At 43.1% G+C, this 10,438-nt stretch overlaps 1 protein-coding gene and 1 pseudogene across 2 annotated transcripts in view; both read right to left on the reverse strand.

Annotated features, from left to right (window-relative positions):
• The window catches only part of LOC104849039 (diphosphoinositol polyphosphate phosphohydrolase 1), a 54,985-nt gene that overhangs the window by 22,996 nt on the left and 21,551 nt on the right, over window positions 1-10,438 (reverse strand). The gene's annotated exons all lie outside the window — the stretch shown is intronic.
• On the reverse strand, window positions 3,934-4,839 carry LOC104849078 (annotated as a pseudogene).

A 10,438-nucleotide genomic window follows, 5' to 3' on the forward strand; every position in this document is an offset into this window, starting at 1 on the left:
ACCAGTCCCCATTGGATTCCTACCACAGACAAAAGTTAACACAAAGTTAACTCAAAATGGAACAAACCAGGCCCTGGGTTCACTTCCCAGTAATGCTCCCTCTTCCCGAAAGACCCGAATTAAATGTAAGGGGTAAAACTAAAAACAGAAGAAAACAGGTGTGACTCTTCACAATTGTGGACTTGGAGAGATATACCAAAACTCATATATATATGACACCAAAAGCATGGTGCCATCAACAAAATAAAATAAACTGGACTTCATCAAAAGAGATTAGGAAGAATGTGAAAAGCTGACCTACAGAATGGGAGAAAGTATGTGCAAATCACATAGCTAACAAAGCTCTGGCATCTAAAGTATGTAAAGAACTCTTACAGTTCAACAAAACAACCTTTTCTCCAAAGACACACATGTGGCTGAAGAACACGTGAAGAGGGTGGCACCATCAGTCACTAGGAACGCAGGGTACAGCCACAAGGAGACCTACGCCGTGCCCACTAGCACAGCCGTGGTCACACAAGAAAGCAAACCTGCAAACACAAGATGCGTGGCGAGTACCGGCTGGATGTGTGGAAATCACAGGCTGACGCTGCTAGGGGGGAAAGGAAAATGATTCAGCTGCTATGGAAAAGCCTGGTGGTGACACACGCCTGTGATCCCAGCACTAGAGGAGGCTGAGGCAGGAGGCCTGTAAATTCAAGCCCATCCTGGGCAACTCAGCAAGACCCTGTCTCAAAACTCAAAAATCAAAAATGGAGCTAGGGATGCAGCTCAGTGTGAAAGTCCTGAGTTCACTTTCCAGTACTGCAAAAAAATAAAAAATAAAAAAAAAAAAATAAATCACCATTAATTTAGTAATTAAACTCCTAGGTACATACACAGAACTGAAAATAAGTACTCAAATACTTGCACACAAATACACACAGCAGCACTACTCACAAAAGCCAAAAGGTAGAAAGAATCCAAACATTCCCCCAGTGGATGGATGAATGAAGGAATAAATGTGCATACAGATTGGGTATGGGGCGCATGCTTGTGATCCCAGAAATCCGGAAAGCGGAGGCAGGAAGATCGCAAATTCTAATCTAGCCGGTGTACTTTGGCGAGTCAGCAAAACCCTTTCTCAAAAAAAACAAAAACTGGGCAAGGTGGCACCCAGCACTTACAAGCTGAGGAATGAGGACTGATCGCAGTGAGGTTGAGGCCAGCCTGAAGACAAAACAAAACAGCTGGGGATGCAGGTCAGTGTGAAGGCCCTGGTTTTTATCCCCAGTGCCAGAGAAAAACACAAACCTGGCATGCGCACACGAAAGAGTGCTTGGCCATAAGAAGGAGTGAATGACACACGTGCAACATGAATGGACCTTGAAAACACCACGCTACATGAGAGTCCAGGCACAAAACAAAAGCCTGATCCAGTTTACATGGAGGATGCAGAAGAGGTAAATTCACATGACCAGGAGGCGGTTCGATGGTTGCTGGGATAGCAGGAGGTGGAAAATGCGCAGTGTAACAAGCCCGCAGTTTTGTTTTGAGGTGAGGAAAGTGTTTTGGAATCAAGTGAGAAGCAGTGGCCGCACAATGCATAATAACTAACTCTTGGAAGCAGCCTCTAAGTCCCCCTGGCAGAGAAATGGACAAAGGAAGTAGCATTTACACACAATGGAGCGCCACCCTGCCATAAAGGAGGTCATGCTGAGGCGTCTGTAGGAAATGGATGGGCCCCGGACTGTCATGTGAAGCAAGCAAAGCAGACTCACAAGCTTAAACACTCAGAAAGGGCGAAATAAAAGATGGACACAGGAAGCAGGGAGCTGGATACCTTTTAATGGGAGGGGATCCAGAGAGGGAGGGAGGGCGAAGGAGGAAAGGGAGAAGAGGGTGTGACCAACACATACTGCAAACGTGCACTAATCAAAATAAGTGAAAAAAAAGAATACTATATATTCTTAAAAAAAAAAAAGCAGTGGGCCCTCAAAGCCAATAAAGCACTTATTCTAAAATGGTTTATTTGGGATGGGGATGTAGCTCAGTGGCGCTGCACTTGCCTGGAAAGGGCAAGGTCCTGAAAAAAAAGGTTAGTTTTAGTTTATATAAATTTCTTTTCTTTTCTTTTTTTTGGGTAGTGGGGATTGAACTCAGGACCTTGTTCTTGTGAGGCAGCTGGCAGCACCACTGAGCTAAATTCCTGGCCCTGGTTTTTTGAGACAGGGTCTTGTTTTGTAATTCCAGGCGGCCTTGAACTCCTACCTCAACCTCCTAAGTGCTGGTATTACAGGTGTGCGCCCAGCTTATTACATAAATTTCATCTCAATTTCTAAAAAAAAAAAAAAAGAAGTAATTTTAAGATCATAGTAATTTTTTATGACTTATTTTTAAAAATTTAAGATCATAGTAATATTTTAAAAGTGGAGAGAGTCCATGCTACTACTTTCTTCCCTACAGTACATGCCCCAAAGGAGTGGCTTCCAGGTCATCCTTAGCTCTATATTATAAATTATAAATTGATATTCCACACTATTTCCATAAAAGAAAAGGGGATTGCTACCATACTCATTCTCTTCAATAAAAGACTGACCTTTATGTTTAAACATTCCTTGTAAAAAAATACATGCCTATACTTTGGCATGTATGTTAATTCAAGTTGAAAAATTTTAAGACAGTCCAAAGACAGACAATGGCATTTAAGGTATACCATAACTACCTAACCTGTAACAAGACTCAGAAGAAAAAGTAGTAAGATGGGTTAATTCATCACTGACTTGTACAAATGGAAAATCTTTCATCCCTTACCTTCCAGGCAAAATGTTCACGAGAAACCCTAAACCTATGTATTGCTTTAAAGGCTGACTAGAAACATTCAATTAAGCCATAGTCCAAATGAAAAAACCTTCATTTCAAAGAAAAAGCAAAGCAAAAGAAAACACTGTCCTACAATATAACCAATTTCTACATGTCAATGTGAACGATTAGTAAACCTGACATGTGTTCTGTTCTACACACTCAAAGCACGGCTGTGTGTCCTGACAAGGCTGGAGAAAGTCAGCCTCTGTACTTTCTATCACACTTCAAACACTATATACATAGCTCACCTCACTAAGTTTCCTTTACAACCTGTTGAGAATTTATTGGGAGGGGGGAAAAGAAACAGAAGAGGAAGAGGTAAAGAAAAGTAAGCAAACAAGCCAAATCTAAAAGTCCTCTACTTTACCCAGGGGTTTTACCCCTTCCTGGTGTTGTTTTGGGGTGTTTTTTTTTTTGTTTTTTTTTTTGGTACCAGGGATTGAACTCTGGTCCTTATGCTTGCTGAGGCAGGCAGCTGAACCACTAAGCTAAATCCCCAGTCCTCCTTCCTGTCTTATAAAACACTGAATGATGCTCTGGCAGTAGATTTTTTTTTTTAGTAGAAAGTATCATTTTATGAGTAAGGAGATAAAGAGTACATACACAAATTTAATGATAAAGGTATGTTTACAGCTCATTTCCTCTCTTGAATTACAGAATTTCAACAGTATATAACACCTACTGTTGCAGCAATGCATGAGAAATTTAGCTAAAGATACAGTAACAAAAATCCTGTAAATACTCAAACTTCAGTTAAGACAATAATAAAATAAAGAAAATTTCCTTCCAAAAAAGGTATCCAAACACAATGGTTCAGGTACCCCATGTATTTTAGTCATATGTCATGTGAAGCAAGCTTTTCTGTATGCCTTAAGTAAAATTTTATAATCAATTAAGGAAAAACAAGTTTCATATTCAAAAACACTTTCAGAATACATAATTAACTGACAGTAGTCTTTAGTTTTGATTTCAGTGGTGTTCAAAATACTAAATGGAAAACTCTAGGAAGAAATCATTGCTAAGTTTAAATTGTATGTCAATCTGAGTCGTGCAATGAAATCTTACGCTGCTCTGCTCAAACCCTAAGTCACACCTTTGTCCGTGGTATCCACATGGGTATTTAAGTCACTGTCTCAGTTACTGGAGTGGCTGTGAAGGAACCGCAGAGTTCAGCACTCTCTTTGATTTCAGATATACACGGGGGGTTAATAAAATATATCCCTAGTAGATACAGGGCGACTACTTTATTAATAAAAAGGCCTGCTTACAAAAGTTACTGCACTGAAGTCTTTAAGTATAGAACATTTTGTTACTTTTGTTGAATCTTCTCATGTATTTCTTCAAGAGCTGCTTCTTTCTCTCTCAGCACCTGCTTAAGTCTTACTTTTTCACTCGGATGTTTTCTTCCAATTCTGGTGGTGTCACTGGGAAAAATATCTTCAGTATGTTATTAAAGGAATGACTTGGTTCAAAAATTATATTTGTGTTCAATGCACCTTTCTGCTGCCTCTCTTGGGAACTATTTTATATTGGTTTTCTTTTCTTCTCTGGTTTTGCTGTGACTTTGGGAGAATGTCATGTTGCGATATATCTGAAGTTGGCAAAATACTGCTAAGGGTTTCAGAAGTCGTGACCTTTGTTTCCCCATTTGTGACTGTGTTAAAAGCACTTTCAAGTTTTCCTCCTCTTTGTGTGATCCATCTTTTTAATGGTTTTTGCTTTTCTTGCTAATATTCTGGGGTTTTTTCCTCTTCCTTTCCCAAACTCTGTCTCTTTGTATGTACCACTCTTCACCAAACTGCTGAAGTAATCAAAACCTTTTCCAGAGCCCAAATGGTCAGGAATTCAAGTAAGGCAAACTCTCCTATCTTTAGGGAGACCAAATATCTTTTTAAATTCAGCATCACTCTTCAAGTATGATGCCTTATTGATGCTTTCTTGAGACTCTTTCTCCACCTTGCTTTCTTGAGTACAATTTTCTAATGTTGATACCATCTCATTCTGGATCACGGTGACGTGTTGCCTGACTTTTCCTCAGCAGGTTTCAGGAAGACCCTCTGTAGCTTACTGGACATTTTAGAGGGGTGAGGGACAGTACATCTAGGAATGTGGGTAGTTTCGCCAGGGTTCTCATAAGGGAGAGAACAGGAGTAAGAGAATATTGGGCTGCAGTTGCCAGCAACTACGGAGAACACCGGCTAGCTTTTGTGAATTGCCTATCTCCAACCTCCAAAAAGAGGCGGTACAGTTGTTCCTGTTTTTATTTTACTTCATTCCTTACTTTTAGGGTACTAAGGAGGGAATCCAATGCCTTGCACAGAAATTCTTGCTCTGAAATTGACTTCTGAGATATAAAATACTATAGAAAAGGAAATCAATTGGCAAAGCTCCTGAAGGATCCCGAAAGTGACACCCAAAGGGGAAAATACAAGACCTCCCCATTTGTCATTTATTCAACAAACGTTCACTCAGCTCCACCAGGAAGCAGGAAGCAGAGACAGCAGTGCTGTGAGAGGAGGCGGCCAGGTGTCCGGGCTTCAGACAGAGTGCAGAGTGGGGCAGACGTGCACCCACAGACCGAGTCCTGCTCTCACGGGACAGAGGCTCCACACAGCAAGAGGAAGCAACAGGAGGGCAGGGACAGTTTTGGTTCCACATGGACACAGGGCACCATTGCACCGATCAGGATCACATGCGTACAGTGACACTGCAAAGAACTACATGGGAATGACAGATGTAAAGGGGGAATTTTTATCACTTAGACTTTAAAAATACCGCTTACCACAAATGTTTTTAAAACTGTAAAAGAAAGCCAGAGTCCCTGCTCTACAGGAACTGAGTATCTAGCGTAATTACGGGGTAGAGTGTGTGTTGATCGAGGCCCTGGGAGAAAGACCCCTAATCAGGATGGGGCAGGAAGAGCAAAGGGAGTTGAGAGCTCCTTTTATTAGGTGACTTAGGAGAATCCCAGCTCAAGGAGGACATCTATTCAAAAGCCAATGCCGTACTGCACCTAGGGAGCTGGCCCTGCGCCTGAACACAGAATCAAGGCCGCGGCAGCCCTAGTCCCTGAGAAGTTTAAAGGCAGGTGGCTGAATGCTCTCAGGAACCTTGCCAGACACCCTGCACTGGGGGCGGGGGGCAGCAGCCTGGCTGAGGAAATGTGAGAAGGGACAGCTGCCACTCCTTCCCTCTCCTCTGCCACAGCACCAAGTCAGGGAAGCCACAAGCCTGGGCTGCCAACCGGAGAATTTCTGCATAGCATAGGCCTCCGAAAACACAACAGAAACTGGGACCAGGAGTGAGTATGGTGTAGTGCACACCTGTAATCCCAGAACTCTGGGAGGCTGAGGCAGGAGAACTGCAATGTGAGCCCTCGCTGGGCAACTCAGTGACTGAGTGAAACCTGTAACAAAATAAAAAAATACATTTAAGAAGGGGTCCGGTGACAGTCAGTGAGAAGGCACTGGGTTCAGTCCCCAATAGCTGGGAAGTGAGGGAAAGAGAAAAGAAAGAAAAAGAATAAAACTCTTGTATTAAAACAATGAGATTTCGGTATCTTGAACACTGCCTACCCTGGTTAGCAGCGGAAGAGGTCAGGGAAATGTCTACGGGTCTCACCCCCAATCACACAAGTAGGGAATGAATCATACAGTCGGTAAGCAAATGAAAGAATGGACCCGTGACTGATGGGACAAACAACTCTAAAAAAGGAATGCAGAAGAGCCATGATTAAACCCAAAGAAGGCCAAGGGGAAGGAATGAAGCTGCTGGAACAAAGCAATTACCTAACCCCATCTGGGCTCTGGAATGGGCACTCTGACTCTGGCTGGAGATGGGCGAGGCCGGGTCACTAGGCTCCCGCAGGGACTGGACAAGGGAGCAGGGAGAGGGACAGGTGTCCGGACTTGGCAGGGGACAGCCTGGGGGGCTCCAAGGGGACTGCAGGTTCTGCGGAGCAGCAGAGAGGAGCTGGGCAGCCAGCCAGGCTTAGGGTCAGAGAACAAACGAGGGGCGAGCTCTGAGAGAGGAGAGCTGGGGAGGAGCCAAGCGTGTCACACCGGGAGAGTGCGGTGGTCTGCAGAGCACCAGGGGAGGAACCAGCTGTGCCCGCCATCGCCACCCACTCGTGCGTCAGGCCACCTCCCTTCCCACCGTGAGGATTCAGCAGGGAGATGGGCTCCGGGTGCCTAGCTGCAAGTTCCGGAAATGTTTTCCCCAGAGAAGTCAGGTTAACTGTGATGATAACCACTGCTTACCAAGCCACAGGACGGATGTGATGCCAGACAGGGACCAGCTCTGTGTACACGACAGGTGGTAATGAGGAGGTGGTGGCGGGTCACCTTAAAACCCACATGTAGCTTGGGTATTTTAGAACAAGCATTTAAGACTTCTGCCATTAGCCAAGAAGAAAGCCAGGCACTGTTTCCTCAGAAATTTCTAAAAGCTAAATGGAGTGAATGAAATACTGAGAATGCTCCAGTTTCTTGAGGTTACTAAAACAAATGAGGCAACAACATTCCTGGCATCCACGAATGCATAATTTCCCCACACTGTGGCTGAGAGCAATGGGTGTGCAATCCCTTCTGTTAGAGGCTGACTTGGCCCAGCCTTACACCCAGGACCCGCCATACTCCAGGTGCACACGAGACACCACTGCGAACGACCAGGGCCCTGAGGTAGTAGCCACAACTCTGCCTCGGTTAAGATGTCGTCTTTAGACTAGGAGTGTGTGCTGCCCACTCTCTGAAAGGACAACCATGAGATGCGACTTCCCAGCCAGCCTCTTACTCCTGTCACAGAGATGCAAAGGGAAAAAACAGTCTCATTTCACTGGACTTTTGTTCTTTCAGTTTTAAAATGAACTAATAGCCAGGTGTGGTGGCACATGCCTGTCATCCCAATGCCCAGGAGGCCGGGGCAAGAGGATCACCGCCTGATTGAGGCCAGCATGAACTACATACTACAGAGGGAGACCTTGTCTGAAAAATCAAATAAAAACTAAAAAATAAGAGGGCTGGGTATTTAGCTCAGTGGTTCCACCACCTGCCTTGCAAGTGCAAGGTCCTGAGTTTAATCCCTGGTACCCAAAACAAACAAAACAAACCTAAAAAATAGGGCTGGGGATTTTAGCTCAGTGGTTCTGCTGCCTGCCTTGTAAGTGTAAGGACCCGAGTTCGAGTCCCAGTACCCCCCAAAAAATAAACCTAAGAAATAAATACAAGATCCAAGAATCTCTAAAATCTTTCAACACTAACGTTCTATCATTCTAAACTTACACAGCTGTACATGTCTACATTTGTGTTTCCTGATAACCTTCTCTGTAAGCTTTTTCAACAATACACAACTGTACATATGCAAAGGCAGAGGAGGACACAGTGAGAAGTGAGCCTGCGCCCCACCTTGGTCCCCAGAACACTTCTCATGAGGACTCCTGGAGCAGCACAGCAATGATGGCAAACCTCTAAAGGTTCTTCACCACTGGCATAGCACACAATTATAATACATACTTCTTTTCTTTTTCTTTTTTTATTAACCACAAAGAAACCCATCATCCACAATGATCTGCTTAACTTTTCCACTTAAATCACAGGAGCTGCTACAAGCAGTAATAATGAAGAACTTTCCTTCATTCTTTCATTCAATCACGTATTTATTCACAAGGGGTCTGACGATGTTGCCCACGATGGTCTCAAATTACCCTTCAGCTCGGCCTCCCCAGTAGCTGGGACTTCAGGCCCATACCTCCATGCCTGCTTTTACCTCCGTACATACACACTGGGGATTGAACCCAGGGCCTCTACCCAGAGCTACATTATCAGCCCTCTTTTTTAAATTTTTGAGACAGGATCTTGATAAGTCACTAAGTTGCTCAGGCTGGGCTCAAGTTTGTGATCTTTCTGCCTCAGCCTCCCAGGGTACTGGACTAGGCTATAGGCTTGCACAATTACAGCTGGCTTGTTTTTTGTTTTTTTTTGTTTTGTTTTGTTTTTTTGAGACAGAGTCTCAATATGTAATTCAGGCTGGCCTTGTACTCACTATGTAGCTCAGACTGGTCTTGAACTTGCAGCAATCCTCCTGAATGCTGGGATTATAGGAATATCCACCATGCTTAGTTTCTTTTTTAATGACTACATGGTAGTTTAAAAAATTTCTTTACCACAGAAATATTTCAAATATACATGGTAGTAGAAAGAATAATTTCCAAGGAGTCACCATTCCATTTGAATAATTTGTTCATTTTTTTAAGCAAAACATTTATTGGTACATTTTAGATATGCATAATGATAACATTCATCACTGGAAATTTAACTCATGAAATAAAAAATATGCATAAGAATTTCCCCAGTAGGCTGTATATGTTCTGTATCAGGATCTAATATATGGTGCTGTTTCTCCAATCAGCTTCGGTAATTACTAATGTTTTCCCAGTCTTTTTTTTATTCACCTGTATTTACTTATTTACCTAAATGCTCAGAGTATTTTAAAACAAATTCCAAAAAATAAACAAAATTCCAGAAAGCAACATATTTTTACCACTAAACACTTAAGTGGCACTAAAGTAAATAACTTTTAAAAAATATAACAATTTTTATTATCCTAGCAAATTTCCTTATTACCCTCTAATGAGGCTATATTCAAACTTCCCCCATGGTTACATCTTTATAACTGCTTATTTGTAAATCTATTATTCTGTGATTGGCTTTATTTAAAGGTCCCTCCCAGGTCCTTGTTCTCCATGTGGTTGTCATGGCTCAAGCTTTACTCTAAGCAGTTTTCCATCGCTGAAGAAGACAGGTGACTCGCTTGCCTGCTCAGCCACTCAGCTCACAACCTGTGCCCTGACTGAGTAGACCGGAAACGACCAGCTGGGACTTGGCTGTTTCCGCACAGCATCCTGCTGACAGTGGACAAAAGCCCTGACAGCAGGGGGAGGGAAGAGCTTGGTTTCAGAAGCTGGCAGCGACCTGTCCTTTAGGAGCTCACCAGACCAGCAGCCTTCTATGGCTCAAGCATCTTCTGACAAAGCCATCTTAATCGTGATCCCAACGGGGAAAGCAGAGTATTTTCTGCTACTGTCGCTGGGATTATGTAAAAAGAACTTTCAACTGTTTGACCACCCCGCTACAGGAAAGTTTATAAATATTTGATATTTCCTCCTTCATTACTAGTTTTTAAAATAATGAGGTAGTGCCCAAGGATCCTCTAAATATTTGTTGTATCACTTATTAACTAATTTTTATATTTCACATGTTTCAATCAAATGCAGTCACTAATCTTTGTTTCTGGCAGACTGACTGCATGCTAGGCGAGCGCTCTGCCACCGAGCTACCTCCTCAGCCCTTCCAAAGTTTTATTTTAAGATAGGGTCTTGCTGAATTGCCCAGCCTGGCCTTGAACTTGTGATCCTCTTTGTCAGCCTCCCAAGTAGCTAGGATTACACAGGTATACTCTGTCCCACCTTTAAAAGAAAAAGAGCCAGGGATTTAGCTCAGCGGTTTGGTGGCCTGCCTTGCAAGCACAGGGACCCGAGTTCGATCCCTGGTATCAAAAAAAAAAAAAAAAAAAAAAAAAAAAAAAAAAAAAAAAAAAA

This window comes from Fukomys damarensis, unplaced genomic scaffold, assembly GCF_012274545.1.
Source record: "Fukomys damarensis isolate Sample0158 unplaced genomic scaffold, DMR_v1.0_HiC HiC_scaffold_20, whole genome shotgun sequence".
In the NCBI taxonomy this organism is placed as follows: domain Eukaryota; kingdom Metazoa; phylum Chordata; class Mammalia; order Rodentia; family Bathyergidae; genus Fukomys; species Fukomys damarensis.